Genomic DNA, 16983 nt, shown 5'->3' with positions numbered 1-16983 from the left:
TCCTGTTCACACAAAGGATTTTCTTGTGTTTGAAATCTTTGACCAAGGGGACACCGGCTTGGATTTTCATAGGGAATTCGCAACGTGAACGCTCTACAGCGCCCTGTGCACCAGGATGTGAGGTGACTTAGCAAGCAGCTGGTTAGCACCAAACAAGTATCTTGCCGGAGCTTCTGAAAAGGACCTTTGTGTGCGCAGCGCAAAAGCATCAGGAAGCGTCTACGTGGAAACAGAGGTTCAGTGCGCGGTGAAAGATACCGGGAAGTTGGAGGACAGCAAAGAGGAAAGGAAAAGGAAAGCCTTATTGTCAAGATAAAATTAAGACAAGGGCTTGCAGCTGTGAATTGTGCAAGACTGTTGAATCTCAGATCTGTACCTCTGAAACAAATAATGCAATATATGTTAAGAAAAAAAGAAGAAGAAGAAGAAGAAGGTAGCGGGAGGGGAAGAATGAAGCGGGGGAAATCGGAGGGGTAGACGAACCATGAGAGACGATGGACTCTGAAAAACAAACTGAGGGTTCTAGAGGGGAGGGGGTGGGAGGATGGGTTAGCCTGGTGGTGGGTATTAAAGAGGGCACGTATTGAATGGAGCACTGGGTGTTGTGCACAGACGATGAATCATGGAACACTTCATCTAGAACTAGTGTTGTAATGTATGGGGATTAACATAAGAATAAAAAAAAATTAAAAAATAAAATAAAAAAGACAAGGGCTTGCAAATGGCCCATTTCCCTCAGGTTTTGTGTTCAAGGTTTTCCTTTTTTTTTTTTTCCTTACGTATTCCTTCCTCTCTCTTTAAGAAACATGAAAACAGTCACATTAGTATGTATTCCCAAAGAGCCTCTTCAGTCTTGAGGTCCCTGGCAGGGTTTATGTTTGAAAGGCAAGCCGTAGGCAGCACTCATAGCTGAAGCCCTGCATGCTCTCTGAGGGACGGTGAGGCGGGAGCATTGCTGATTTGTACCCTTGATCCGATACCGGGTACTTTACTGGTGTAATCCCCACCCACCAATGAATTAATTGGTGTACTTTGTCCTTTTTGCTAGGTTCTTTCAATCCCTCCGCTTGTTTACCCGAACGTATTTCCCCTCAGCCTGGATAAGTTGGATAGAAGTTGCCGATTGCCCTGGGGAAACGAAGATGTTTCAGAAGCTGAATAACAAGTAGCATATTCTTATTTCTTACGTTGGAAAACTGCTGATCTTGATGGCAAATGGAGAAATTCACAATCACCCATGTAGAACCAACCCGTTTCTCTTGAGACCGGGTCCGGGTGAATGCAGACATGAAGGAACCCCTTTTAAGCGCGCAGTTTGGAAAATAGACACTGAGAACCAGGATTTGGACCAGGAAACAGCAAATCTCAGGGCAATGTCCCCTCCCCCCCGCAACCATGCCATTTTGATGTGAGAACTGGCAGGTATCCATGAGGACTGGAGGCACAGTGGCTCTAGGCAGGAGTGGGGGTGGAGAGAGCTAGCTCTATGTGCGGTTGAAGTTGTGGGCCAGGGCACTCAAATTCTCCCAAGTCTCTAGAGCAGGTCACTGATGTAAGTGGAGGGGAGCCTCTGGCCTCTGTAGGTACTGTGGCTGGAATGAGGGGTTCTATCACTACCACATGTTAGCAGATAGATACCAGGATGCTACGTGAAAGCCAGGTCAACATCTGCAGCCCCTCCAAGCACCATTGAAATAAGATTGGGGGACGCCTGGGTGGCTCGGTTGGTTAAGCAACTGCCTTCGGCTCAGGTCATGATCCTGGAGTCCCGGGATCGAGTCCCGCATCGGGCTCCCTGCTCGGCAGGGAGTCTGCTTCTCCCTCTGACCCTCCCCCCTCTCATGCTCTCTCTCTCTCATTCTCTCTCTCAGATAAATAAATAAAAATATTTATTTAAAAAAAAAAAAGAAGATAGGATGAGCCACCCATGGAGTGGGCAGCCAGCCTGGATGGGGCCTGACACCGAAGCAGAAGCCTATTGCCCGCTGCCACGGGGGGGTGCCCTCTGCTCCCGTCCTCTCAGAACTTATTAGCATCTCTGCCAGGGGGAGGATAAAGAGGAAACCATCCAGAACAGACTGAGGTTGTTTCCTATTAGACTTTTTATTTGAGATAATTGAAGATTCACATGCTGTTGGAAGAAATAATACAGAGAGATCTTGAATATCCTGTATGCAACCTCTCTAATGGTAACAGCTTGCAAAATCAGTATAATGTCACAAGCAGGACATTGACCTTGTTACCGCCAAGGTGCAGAACATTTGCATCACCATAAGGATCTTCATGTTGCCCTTTTATAACCATACCTACTTTCCTCCCCAATCCTTAACATCTGGCCACCACTGATCTGTTCTTTACTTCTATAATTTTGCTATTTTGAGGAAGTCTGTATTTCTCTGTCACCTTTGAAGAATAATGTTGCTGATATAAAATGCTAGGTTGGTGACTTTTTTCTTTCAATAGTTTAAATATTTCACTCCACTCTCATCTTGCTTGTGTGGTTTCTGATGAGGAGCCCAGTGTAATTCTTATTCTTGTTCCTCTCTCAGTAAGGTGGTTTTTTTTTCCATCTAGGTTCATTCAAGATTTTCTTTGTCTGCTTTTTGCTGTTTGAATATGATATGCATATGCATGGGTGTGTGTGTGTGTGTGTGTGTGTGTGTTACATTTATCTTGCTTGGCATACTCTGACCTTCCCGGATTTGTGATACAGTGTCTTTCATTAATTTTGGAAAGTTCTTGGCCATTGTTACCTCAAGTATTTACAAGTTATTGAGCTATTCCAGTTCCTTTCCATTTATGTATTTTAGAACAATCTTCTCTATGTATCCAAAAAGTCCTCCTGAGATTTGATCAAAATTGCAGTAAACCTATATATCATTTTGGGGAGATTTGATGTCTTTACTATGTTGAGTCTTCCAATCCATAAACACAATGTGTCTCTCCATTTATTTGTCTTCTTTAATTCCTTTAACTAGTATTTAGTTTTCAGTGCACAAGTCCTATACATGTTTTCTTAGATTTACATGTAGAAATTTTAAAAAATTTTAAGTGATTTTTTGTATTTTTATCTTGTATCCTGATACCTCGCTGAACTCACGTATTAGTCCTAGGACTTCTCCATACATCTGCACTAGTGACAGTTTTCTTTCTTTCTTTCCAGTCTACATGCCTTCTGTTTCCCTTCCTTGCCTTATTGAACCAGCTATAACTTCCAGCACTATGGTGAATAACAGTGGTGAGACCAGACATCCTTGCCTTGTTCCCATTCTTAGGGGAAAAATGCTTAATCTCTCATCATTAAGTATAATATTATACTTACGTTTTTTTGTAGATGCTCTTAATCAAGAGAATAAGTTCTTCATAAGAGCACAAGTTGAAAAATTTTCCCCTCTATCACTATATCTCTGAGAGTCTTTAATCATAAATGCATATTAAATGTTGCCAAATGTTTTTTTCTACGTCAATTAATATGGTCATGTGGTTTTTCTTCTTTAGCTTTTTAATGTGGTAGATTATACTGATTGAGTTTTGATTATTGTACCAGTCTTGAATCCATGGAATAAATCTCACTAGGTCACGACATGTCATTATTCTTATTGCCAAATGCTCTATTGCTAATATTTTGTAAGAATTTTTGAGTCATTGGGCGCCTGGGTGGCTCAGTTGGTTAAGCAACTGCCTTCGGCTCAGGTCATGATCCTGGAGTCCTGGGATCGAGTCCCACATCGGGCTCCCTGCTCGGCGGGGAGTCTGCTTCTCCCTCTGAGCCTCCGCTCTCTCTATCTCATTCTCTCTCTCAAATAAATAAATAAAATCTTTAAAAAAAAAAAAAGAATTTTTGAGTCATTATTTATGAAGGATATTGATCATAGCTTTCTTTGTCTGGTTTTGACATTGGGGGAAATACTAACTTTATAAAATGATTTGGAAAGTGTTCCTTCCTTGTGATGGTTAATTTCCTGTGTCAACTTGGCTAGTCCACAGCACCCAGATATTTGGTCAAATATTATTCTAGATGTTTCAGTGGAAGTATTTTAAAAATGAGATTAACATTTAAATCACCGGACTTTGAGTAAAGAGATTACCCTCCATAATATGGGTGGCCCTCATTCAAGCAGTTAAAGGCCTTAATGGAAGAATGTCAACCTTCCTTAAAGGTTGGGGAATTTTATCCGTAGACTGCCTTTGGACTTAAACTGCAACATTAACTATTCCTGGGTCTTCTGCATAGCACACCCTGTAGATTTTGGACTTGACAGCCTCCGCAATCCCAGGATCCACTTTCTTAGAATAAATCCCTCCCCATCTCCACACACACACACACACACACACACACACACACACCCTGTCGGTTCTATTTCTCTGGAGAATTCTAATGCACTCCAATATATTCTGGAAGAGATTGCATAGAACTGGTGTTAATACTTCTTTAAATATTTGATAGAATTTGCTGGTGAACCCATTGGGCCTGAAGATTTCTTTTTTTGAATTTCAAAATTATTAATGCAGTTTCCTTACTGTTTATAGAGCTATTCTTATTATCTCTTTCAATCTGGCTGAGTTGTAGTGGTTTGTATTTTTCAAGAAATTGATCCATTTCATCTACATTGTCAAATTTAGGTGTGCAGAGTTGTCAGCAACGTTCTTACATTACCCTTCGATGTCCATATGGATATCCTCAGTTTTGTTCCTGAAATACCATGCTGTGTCTTCTTTATTTTTTTGTCAGTCTTGTACAGGTTGTCAATTATACTGTTCTGTTAAAAAAAATAGAAACAAAAAACCAGCTCCTTATTTCATTGATCATCTCTATTCTTTTTCTGTTTTTAATTTCATTGATTTTTGCTCTTATGGTATGATTTTATTTTTTTCCACTTGCTTTGGTTTATTTATTTCTAGGCTCTTCCTATGAGAACTTAATTTCTGATTTGGGACTTTTCCTTTTTTATAATAGATGCACTTGATGTTACACATTTCTATCTTAGCACTGCTTCAGCAATGTCCCACAAATTTTGATGTGTTACATTTTCATTTTCATTCAGTTCAGGGTATTTTTCAATTTCTTTTGGAACTTCTTTATCTCATGGATTGTTTATTGAGTTTTCAAGTTGGAGATTTTCCTGTTGTAATTTTGTTATTGATTTCTAATTTGATATCATAGCGGTCAGAGAATACTCTTCATGTGATTTCATTTCTTTTAGATGTGTTGAGATTTGTTTTATGGTCCAGGATATGGTCTGTCTTAGTATATGTTCCACGGGCACTTGAGAATAACGTTTGTTCTCTTGTTTGATGGAGTGTTCTGTGAAGTGTTGATTAGATCCTGATGGTTATTGGTGTTGTTGAGTTCTTCTGTATCTTTGCTGATTTTTTGCCTAGTTGCTCTACCAGTTGTTGAAAAAGCAGTATTGAAATCTTCAACTAAAATCATGATTTTATTCTCTTTTTAGTTCTATCATGTTTTGTTCTCATATTTTGCAGCTCTTTTGTTTGGCATATATACATTTAGTATTGCTATATTTTCTTGGTGGATCAACTCTTATCACAATACACTGCCCCTCTCCAGCTCTGGTAATTTTCCCTGCTCTGAAGTCTACTTTATCTGATATTAATATAGCAACCACTGCTTTTGTTTGATCAGTGTTTATATATCTTTTTACATTTTTAAGTTTCCATTTGTCTATACCATTACATTTAAATGAGTCTCTTAGAGGCAGCAGATAGTTCAGACATGGTTTTAAATCCACATTGCCTTTCTCTGTTGTAATTGGTATATTTAGACCACTTGCATTTATATTTAACTGCTGCTATGTTAGGTTTCATCCTGCTGTTTTATTTTTTAATTTTCTGTTTGTTCTCCTTGGTTTTTTGTTTGTTTGCTTACCTGTTTCTCTGGGGTTTTTTTAGGTTTATTTATTTAAATAATCTCTACACTGAACGTGGGGCTTAAACTCATGACCCCGCGATCAAGAGTTGTGTGCTCTTCCAAATGAGCCAGCCAGGTGCCCTTCTGTTTTCTTTTTCCTGCTTTCCTTTGGGTTATTTGAGCATTTTTTAGAATTCCATTTTGATTCATCTATGCCAGTTTTGAGTATATCTTTTTGTACAGCTTTTTTCATGGTTACTCTAGATATTACCTTATACGTACATAACTTATCAAATTCTGTTGTTGGAGACGAGAAAATATTGCACATTATCGGATGCATTTTAAATGATAGTTCTCTTAATCATGTGTGGATAATTTTCAAGGTGAGCAGTATGATAGTGCCATTTCATTACCCAGCACCCTGTGATTCTTTAAAATTCTTTCAAAGAAATTTTATCCACTGTGATTCTATAAGATTCTTTCAAAGAATTGTAACACAATGAAGACTCTCACAAGGTATTCTCCAACTGGAAGGAAAGGTAAATTGCTAATTTTATAAGGCTTCCATGATACTCCCTTTAGTTCACTACAGCTTAGGTCACCAGGAAGAATGAAAAAGCATTTAGGAATATCTAATATATATAAGACATGTGCTTTCTCAAGTTGTCTCACTTTATGGCAAATTCTAATTAACTTTACTCTGGGGGAAAATTACACCAAATTCATCTTAGAACAAACCTCACTGGGGCACCTGGGTGGCTCAGATGGTTAAGCGTCTGCCTTCAGCTCAGGTCATGATCCCAGGGTCCTGGGATCGAGCCCGGCATCGGGCTCCTGGCTCAGCGGGGAGCCTGCTTCTCCCTCTCCCTCCGCCTCTCTCCCTGCTCATGCTTTCTCTCTCTGGGTCTCAAATGAATACAGAAAATCTTTAAAAAAAAAACCCCAAAAAACCTCACTGTTACTAATGCTGGCTGGAAATGACACAAAACATTAAACTCTCTCTTTCCCTTTACCTGGAGAAGTGCTAAGAAGTTCAGATTGACAGTTCCCTGTCCAGGCTTTAGCTATCATAGTTAATTATGCCTACTCAAGACACATCTGAAAGAACCGAAATTTAATCATACATATCGAAGGCTAATTATGATAGTGCCAAGGGAGGAGTGAGGGGAAACTATTTGCCCTTTAGTAACATAGAATTTGTCATTTCGGGGCGCCTGGGTGGCTCAGTCGTTAAGCGTCTGCCTTCGGCTCAGGTCATGATCCCAGGGTCCTGGGATCGAACCCCTCATTGGGCTCCCTGCTCATTGGGAAGCCTGTTTCTCCCTCTCCCACTCCCCCTGCTTGTGTTCCCTCTCTCGCTGTGTCTCTCTCTGTCAAATAAATAAAATCTTTAAAATAAAAAAAAAAAAAGAATTTGTCATTTCATCTAAGGACTTATTACTCCTATAGAACGTTCATTAAAACAATAGAATAGGACGCCTGGGTGGCTCAGTTGGTTAAGCAACTGCCTTCGGCTCAGGTCATGATCCTGGAGTTCCTGGATCGAGTCCCGCATCGGGCTCCCTGCTCCTTGGGAGCCTGCTTCTCCCTCTGACCCTCCCCCCTCTCATGTGCTCTCTCTCATTCTCTCTCTCTCAAATAAATAAATAAAATCTTTAAAAAAAAAAAAAAAACAATAGAACATTTGTATGTTGGGACTTAAAACTCTTACAGATTTGCCACACATTTTCCTGGGGGGGGGGGAAATACCATAAATATTGCAACCCGTTAAAGGTTAACAATAGTACTAGAGAGAACAGATGTTTTTTGAGGGGTTCATCCTCCAAAAGGGTTTTCCATCTTTGGTTTGTAACTTAAGTATTTTATTTTCTGATTTTAATTACTAAAGAAAAAAAAAATTTCAGTATAGACAACAGGCTCACTTTTTAAATCTAATTCTGTTTTCTCAGTATGTACTGAGTTCTCCAGGTCTTACTGAAAAAGTAACAGATGGGAATTAGTTCCCTGAAGTTATACATCCCTCTAGAGGCCTATTCAGTTTCAATATTTGATGAGGTCTCAGGGATCTGTCAGTATGGTCTGAGGCTCGAAATGACTCCCACTGTTATGGATACCCCCTTCCACAACCTGAGCTCCTGATTCTAACGTTTTAGGAGATAAGTACCATGTTTCAAACTTGGGGAGGGAATAACAAGATGGAAAAAAAATTTTTTTTTTCTCTGACTTAGGATGTCCATTTGTTCAAGTTCTTAGGAAAAAGCAGTCTAGAAAAACAACTGCATGGAACGGGTCAAAGTTTCTATGGTAAAATAGTAGGATTGAATAACTCCCAGAGGATAATCAGATTAATTTAAATTCTTGGCATCTTTGTGAGGCTGGAGGTAAAGTGAACAAAGGGAACCACAGCCCTTCTCCATCTGAGACGTTCCTGCAGGCTTCTGAGTCTGTAATCTGCTGCAGATTGCACATGGCCTGCCTCTCGGAAGGTCGTTCACCCCTGCAAAGTAGCGTTCATCCACTCAAGAAAGTCCATGGAGGCTTTCAAAAAAAATCCCTTTCACCAATTTCAAATGTATTTATAAGAGGAACTGTGGCATAGAAAAGCTCCCCCCTCCTGATTTCTTTTCTACCAGGCATTTCTTGAACTCATTATTTAATAAACTTAAAAGGTAAAGTAAATACCTCTGAGGTGGTAGTGAACTCTCTTTGATTCTTTATATAAATTTGGGATAAATCTACACATCTGACATGATTGATAGAGCATACAGTAAGTACAAGCTCATAACAAGTACTCAGTAAGTATTTGTTGAGTGAGGGGAAAATAAGCTCTGGGTATTAATCTATCAAAAAATGGGAAATTTTACCAAAAGTGACAGTGTGATGAGGAGATTTTGACTTCAATTTATAGTGCTCTGTATAGTCTTTGAAATAGGAGAGGATGATATGACAGAGAAAGAGACTTTGTTTTACCACAAAAACTGCCATATAAATTATCAGCAGCTCTATTTCTGGAGTTATAGTTTTAATTCATCTTCAGAGAAGCCTTCCTTTGTATTAGAAGGGTCACAAAAATGGTCATTTAATTGCTGGGATGTAAAGTAAATACCCACTTCTCTTTTTTGGTGGTAAAGTCACTTTAAATATGAATATAGATGTGCAGGCTAAGAAACTTAGTATTCTGTAAAGTAGTATATATTGAGAATATTTCCTCCTAAGTACAGATATCTATAAGATTGTCAGTATCCCACAGAGAGTGTTATTTAAGCTTGAATAACTCAGGTTCTAGGACATATGCTTGGAGTCCATGAAGTCAGACTACAACTTGTGGGTGGGATGGAGTTATCTCCAGAAGAATATTGTTACCATTAATCATTCTGGGATTCAAAGTGAACAGCTTTGGGTTGGGTGAACTGTTGACCGGCTCCTCTCTCAGAAAGGAACAGAACGTCTGTAGTGAAATGTCAATGGTGGTAGGTAACCTGATGTCTACCACATGGAAAGAACAAAGCAAGAACTTGAGATCTTAAGTTCAGGCCTATGAGTCACTTGAACTAACTGTGTGGTATTTTACACCATATTTTGGGTGTTCCCAAACATTTAATAAAGTTTTGTTAAATACCACAGTCTGGTTTGTCTATGTTTTAGGGGGATGAGGGAGATGCTTCTGCTTGTGGCCTGAGCCCATCCCAGTACTAGAGTAGAGGCATGGGGAGGGGGGAAGACAGTCATAATGTGGCAAGAGGTGACAGCCATTCTCTGAAGCTGCAGAGGTTCAGAGTGAGGATGGTGGCCTGAGGTGTTGAGTCACCAACAACAGTGGGATCTTCATAAATTTTTAGGGGAGCAGAACTTAATGAAATGTTGGACCCAACAAGAATTTTTGGATAGAGGTATGGAGGCTTTGTGATTTGCATTTTTAATGAGGACTTTGAATAGTATGGCTCATGTGAATCTCAATCTGCAAACTCACATCCACACTAATTCCTTTTCTTTATTTTCTATAAATTAACTGAATGTTAACTCTAAGCCCTTATCCTGTGAGGGAGGCAGGAAATTCACCCTCAGTCATTTTGAGTCTTCCATTTCCCTGGCTTTATGCCAGGATTCTTGGTTCTGAGATCCTTCTCTGTCACCTGATGATGCTGAGTTCCGTATCTTCCCAGTCAGCTTGGTCTCCTCAGGTCTGCTGTGTGGTCACATCCAAGGCGCATACATGTATGGGGCTCTGAGCAGGGCCTAATGTCCTGGGCCTCCAGAATCCGACCTTCCTGGTGTTCCATGTAGCCAGTCCTTTTGAGATTGTGTTACATCCCTAAAACAGTGTCGGAGAGCAGGGACAGGCTTCTGCTACAGCTGAGACACACATGCCTCTCTCGTTCTCCTTTTAGTAGGGGTGGGAATCCTTCCATGTTTCCCATGCTCCTGTCAGAGGCACTTTTTCATCCCTTCTTACTTCAGTGGGCTTAGGCTTTGGAAAGAACAATCTAGAAAGGACATATCTTGTGGTCAGCTTCTCCTTATACTCTGCTCCTTTTACACAGCTTCTGGGTCTTAGGCAAAAATCACACAGAGCAAGCTACCTTTCTATTGTGGGAATAAAATAGATCAATACATGGAGAAAAATGTATTAATAATCTGAAAAAGCATTCTGCTACAGGATGATAAAAGATACATGAGCCTATTTTTTCAGCCATAGTCTAGTGGGATTTGAGGAGCCCTGGATAACATACATTGTTTAGGATGCCAAGTTGAGACAGAATCTGTGTAAAAGTGTTAGTTCCCTGATCCCAAGGAGTACTCCAATTGGAGTAAGAACATCAGACGCAAGCCTAGCTCTGAAACTTACTAGCTCTATGACTTTGAGTAGTTCACTTAACTTTACTTCACTTTTGTTGTAAAGGCTCAGCTATTTAGGCTTGCTGGCCATAGATCTCTGTCACAACTACTCAATTCTGCCATTGTAGCAAGAACAGAGCCGAGACAACACCTAAATGAATGAACATGATTGCTTTCCAGTAAAACTTAATTTAGGGACAGCAAAATTTGAATATCATATAATTTTTGTTTCATAAATGTTATTCTTTGTTGTTGTTCAATCACTGAAAAATACAAAAACTATTCTGGGCTCACTGGCCACGCTAAAACAGGTGGCAAACTGGATTTGGCCTGTGGCTCTAGTCTGTTAACTCCTGTCGGGGACTCTAAGATTGTCGCTCTAACATCTAGAGCTCTGTTTGCCCATGTGTAAATGAGAACCCCATGACTCACAGGGTCATCAGGATAAATAGAGGCATAATTTTTTACTTTGCTTGATAAATTTAAGGCATTATTGATAACTATGTTCTGTGTGCTGAGGAGACCCAGTTCCTGCATTTTCACGTAAGCAGAAGACAAAGGCAGATAGAGCTACAACTGATAATCTTTGCAGATGTCACTTAACTGATTGTCTTTGTTTCTCCACCTGTGTAGCATAGCATCCACGCCACTGACTCGAAAGGAGAGTTTTGTGGTCTTAAAAAGTAGACTACGTGTGGGATTCTTTCTTTTAGAAAATGCCAGTTCTGGTAGTCATCATTTACTCACTTACTTGTGTTGGTGATGTGGACAAGATGACTTTTTACTATCAGAATTCCCGTTTTCTACACAGCACATCAAAACAGAAAGATTCAGAAATTGTCTTGACCTGTTGAGGATTCTTGCTTAGTTACTTTCTTTAGGTCTTTGTTGTGTTGTCTCTGTTATGCACATGAGAATATGCATGAACTTTGAATGTAGGCTGTAATATACTAATTTTGAGTGTATATATTAGATTCTAAATGAAAAGATCAAGGTGTTGGCATGTTTTGGTGATAACCACAACATACCAAATTCATCTGGTGTACACACTGTGAATATTTCCAGCAGGATTTCCAAACCCATTTATTTACAGGGCCAGCCAGGTAAATATCTTAAGGAGCCTTAAGGAATAAGACAACTGGAAATGGTAAGGTCTAGTGAGAACTGTACAATGCTGCCCCAGCCTCTTAAAAGCATTTACTTAAAAATCAATTTAAAAAGCAAAAAACATGGGGCGCCTGGGTGGCTCAGTCAGTTAAGCATCTGCCTTTGGCTGGGGACATGATCCCGGGGTCCTGGGATCAAGTCCCGCATGGGGCTCCTTGCTCAGCGGGGAGTCTGCTTCTCCCTCTCCCCCTGCCACTCCCGCTGCTTGTGTTCTCACTCTCTCTCTCTCTGACAAATAAATAAATAAAGTCTTTTTAAAAATAAATAAAAATAAAAGCAAAAAACATAACGAGGAAACAAAACCCAAAACACTATCCTGGCTAAACCCAATAAATTGGTCAGTTGAAGGTCTTTGTTTCTGTAACTACGCAGAGATGGCGAGTGTTGCAAAAGTTATGCAGTCCTGGGGGCACAGGTCTTGGTTCTGACATTTCCTAGTTGTAAACTTGGGATTAGATATTTGGTTAAAACCTACCTTATGAGGATTAAATAAAATCATTGATTTTTTTTTATAATTTTTTTTTTTTTTTTTTGGCAAGAGAGAGAATGAGAGAGAGCACGAGAGGGAGGAGGGTCAGAGGGAGAAGCAGACTCCCTGCCGAGCAGGGAGCCCGATGTGGGACTCGATCCCAGGACTCCAGGATCATGACCTGAGCCGAAGGCAGTCGCTTAACCAACTGAGCCACCCAGGCGCCCTAAAATCATTGATTTGAAAATACTTTATAAATTGCAATGTAACTGTTAGCTATATTCCTATATACATAACTGATGGCTAGTAAGTATGGGTCCCTGACAAGGGCTTCCACTATTTGTGGTTTCTTTCATACCAATTTGATTAAATTAGCAGCTAGGCAAGAAGGCACACCTTTTTTTTTTTTTTTAAGATTTTATTTATTTATTTGAGAGAGAGAGAACACATGAGAGGGGATAGGGTCAGAGGACGAAGCAGACTCCCTGCCGAGCAGAGAGCCCGACGCGGGACTCGATCCCGGGACTCCAGGATCATGACCTGAGCCGAAGGCAGTCGCTTAACCAACTGAGCCACCCAGGCGCCCCAAGAATTGGGCATTTTTGGATTTGAGTACTAAGGGTCCTTCTTCGTTAAACAAAAAGCAAATAAATATATGTATATCTTATATATGGAAATGGTCAGTTAAATGGCATCTTGCCACAGGTTCGTGTTAATGGGAATGTATTGAGGATCTGACTCCAGATGTTCAATTTCTTTGGGAAGCTGGGAATAAGAACTGGTTTTGGTTTTGTTTTGTTTTACCATAAAAGTTCTCATTTCATTAGGTATGGGAAATCTCATGGCTAGCCCTGTCTTTTGCTGTGAACTTTGTCCTAGTGTACTAGTACTTTTATTTTAAAAAGGTTATTTCCTACTTGAACTTGATTCTCCTCTGTTGAGCAAAAAAGCTCTCTTGTGTCTGGGAAATCTTAATAAAAGATGTTGTAATAGCACGGGAAAATCATCATACTGATGTACTCTTTACAATTTCCTTTTTCCTTTTTTTTCTCTCTTTTTTTTTCAAATTATAAGAGTTAGACTTTTTGAATCTCAGGCATTTGATTTACCAAGTCCTTTAAAAATGTTTTCTTACTTACATCTTTTGGAATAATGTTGTCTCTGCAGTCCCTGTACTTGATAATTGCCAAATAAATATTATTTTGGCTTAGGCCTGTAACATTCATCAACACTTCTCCATTTGTTGCATTAAACCCAAAATTCTTTATTTCAGTGTAATGTGGAAGGGAATGGTTGGATTTGGGGATAAGCAGGGAGGAGTGTAGGAGATAATTAAACCTTGATTCAATTCATTCTTTCCCTGAAATGCATTTAGGCAGAAAATATCATAGTTTCTTTGCTTTTGCTGAACTTCAAGGAAGCCTAGGGCACCCCCTTCACATTTCTGAGCTGGTTTCTCCAATGACATGGGTTCCTCATAGTCTTTAACAAGTCCTTTGCTGTGATTTCAGCTTGCCATGAAAGTATTCGGAAGAACACTGACATAATAATAACATTCATTTAAATTAGACACATTGCACATTCAATTAAACTTTCTTGCTGAGAAAATTTAATGACTGGTGACAAAAGAGAATTAAAACTATGCATATATTTCTGTAAATGTTTAGAATGTTAGAGAATGGCTTGACTTACTTGTTAAGTGTTTTAATTTTCTGAATTTCTCGTTATCAACCAGATATGTTACCTGAAGATTTGCTAAATTTTCACTAGAAGTAGGGTCCTCAGCATGCTAATTGTCTTGTGATATTTACACCAGATGTTTGAAAGATTATTAGGCTGCTTCAGCAACCTAACTGGCTTGTAAGAAAATAGACTTTGCTACAGTGCGGGGCATAATCGGATTTTTAGTTCATCTGAACCAGATGTTGAACACAATCGAAGATTACCATTTACTTCTTTGGAGGAATGGCGGAAAATGGAAATGAACTTGGGGGACATGCAATGGTGTAACTATCCAGCTGGGAATGTGAATCTTCTACTTAGAAAAGCCTCAGAGGCCAGCAATACCTCTTCCCACTACCTTTCTTCCACCCCACCCCCCACAACTATCCCCACACCACCCCATAAAACCTGGATATTTAAAGAATGCTTGTTACTAAGATTCACCAGCAGAGATTAGTCTTTTCACCTTTGGGTGGAATCTTTTCCCCTTTCTGATCTGAAGATCACCTGGACCTGAGTCTAGTAACCCAGATGAGCTTCTTGTAAGGATGGTTTTGCCGGGTAATGGGAGCCCTGATGCTTGCTTCTTCACTGGCTTGTCCTGAATATTTTGAGGTAACAGTCTCCATTAATTATTACCTGCAGTTCCAGTTCCGCCTGTCATTTTATCTCCACTGTCAGTCTGCTTTCCTTTGGAGGGCTAGCCAGGGCATTAGCCAGGGAAAACTGACCTAGAAGTTAACATCCCCCTCTCTGGGATATGATGGGATTTTCTTTTCTCTCCTTCCTACTTTCCATCTTTCTCACTCCCCCCCACCCCCCACCATATCCCTTGGGATTAAGACAATCTCTGGTAAAATAAAGAGCTGGAAACTTGATGATCATAATAACAGCTCAAAATTATGGAGATGGTAGTTTGTCTTGGAGATAATCCACTCTTCAGAAACAAAAAGATGTAAAGCTTTCTCGCAGAAATACACAGTGAGGACATGCCAACCCTCAGCCATGTTCTCCAAAACAATGGGCAAAACTTCAAGGTTGGAACTGAGAGACCTGGGGCCAGAGAAATAGAAAGACCGAGGACATCATGGGGCTTGAGGAGGTGAGAAGGAGAAGGGACCAGAAAGGGGATTTCTGAAGTGGATTCTGTAAGGGCTGAAGCAAACTCCATGGAAAAAGTTCTTTTTGGAACCATGGAAAAGTACCTTGAGTCATCTTCTGGGGTAGGTGTGTATTCATGATCAGGGAGTTATAAATTGGTTTCATTTCAGATCATGGACTGTACCTGTACATACTTGCTGGCATTACATGTGAAACTTTGAGATTATATACAAATACAGGAAGATTCTAGCTTTGTATGAAGCAGTACTTACTGGTAGAATCTGTGTGTTTTGTTTTGTTTTGGAATGAACATCTAGAGTCCGTGTAAAGCTATTATGAGCCCGAAATTCAATAACTTCCTTTTTTTTTTTTTTTAAGTCAGATTTGGAATCTTTGTTTTGTAGATAGTCAGGATCCATAATCAGATTATGCACTAGTTGCATTTTGTAGAAGCCATCTCCCACTGGTTTGCAAGGAGCAATTCTCCTTTTAGGAATAGTCTTTAGTAGGGGAATAAAAGTGTGACAGCTCTGCTCGAATCCAGCCCTAAACCAATGTGTCTTAAATTGTAAGTCCTGAAATAACTTTCATCAGGAATACCACCTGTGTTTGTTAAAATGCATGTTCCTGGGGCCTAAACCAAAGACCAGGAATATGAATTCTTACTGATTACTCATGCTCAGTAAATTTGAGAACCTTTATTAAGCGGCGTTAATTAGATTTACTCTGTGTTACATTCCCTCTTCCATTTCTTATCTCCCTTCCATTTGAGGAGACTCATGTGTGTCTATGAACTCTTGCATGATACAAGTGGTGATTCTCATGTTTGCTATGATATTTCTGACATCTGTTCTTGTCTCTGGTAGATAGAAGAGTTTCAGTGAGTATTTGTTGAAGTGGTCTAATTAAATCAAGAAGTAGTGATGTAGTCAGATTCACGGGAGAGTAGAGCTGTTTGCCCGAGTCATTCTGTACTAAGACAGTAAGAATTAAGTACCAAAGTCTTCCGCAAAGTTAGTGCCTAGCTGCTCCCTTTGTGTGGGGAATAGTTTACTTGAAGGGGATGCATGAGAGAGGAACATAATATGATTCCTTCTAGCGCATTAATTGTGGGGTAGCTTTCCTTTGCCCATCCTCTTATTTTTCCCGACATGATTTTGTGCTGTCCACACCTCCTTGATACAATAATAACAGAAGAGTATATTTTGTTTTGGTCTGAGTTTTGATCCAACAGGAAAGATCAGTGTTGTCTGTTTTCCCAAGGAGATGTTGTCCCAGGACACTTTTCCCAAAGGACCACAGTGCTGATTCATCCATTCTTTATTTATTTTTATTGCTTTAATTTTATTTCATTTCTACCCTCGTTAAATAAGATACATGCCATAAAGAAATATATTCCAGAGGACATGAAAAAGCAGACCTCGTGTCTGTTTACCCTGCTGGCAATGATTCTCCTCTTCAGGACCCTAACATTCCCCAGTTTAAAGCTTGCCTTCCACGACAGTTTTCTGTGCACAGATGAGCTGCTTATGGATACAGGTGTGGTGCCACCTTGAAGAGTGACAAACCTCTGATAAGAAAAAGATACTACGTTCTTTGACCATCGGTCTAGTTGGGTGTTTTTCTCTGTCCCATAGTTATCTGGGATGTCTAAAAACATGGTATTCCTCAAGTGTGTGGGTTACCTGACTGCTGATGTCTGAAGGGGAAATATTCAGGAATTGCTTCTAAAGACTCCCCTTGGTTTTGTTTCCTTCCAATACGAATGTTATAGGATATATTCAAACCCATCATCCTGAACTTGAGTTTGCTAATGGGG

The 16983-nt window shown here is 39.9% G+C and overlaps 1 long non-coding RNA gene across 1 annotated transcript in view; it reads left to right on the top strand.

Annotated features, from left to right (window-relative positions):
* Nucleotides 1-3823, top strand: part of LOC123855951 (uncharacterized) — a 130830-nt gene extending 127007 nt beyond the window's left edge. The window contains exon 4 of the long non-coding RNA XR_010412989.1: nt 48-3823. This is a non-coding gene — a long non-coding RNA (uncharacterized LOC123855951). The remainder of the gene's footprint in view (nt 1-47) is intronic.
* Nucleotides 3824-16983: the final 13160 nt, after the last annotated feature.

Source organism: Mirounga angustirostris, unplaced genomic scaffold, assembly GCF_029215605.1.
Source record: "Mirounga angustirostris isolate CCGP_5_RB_7025 unplaced genomic scaffold, mMirAng1.0.hap1 SCAF_7, whole genome shotgun sequence".
Lineage (NCBI taxonomy): Eukaryota > Metazoa > Chordata > Mammalia > Carnivora > Phocidae > Mirounga > Mirounga angustirostris.
The sequence above is the reverse complement of the archived record's forward strand: the minus strand, read 5'-3'. Positions and strand labels throughout refer to the sequence as shown.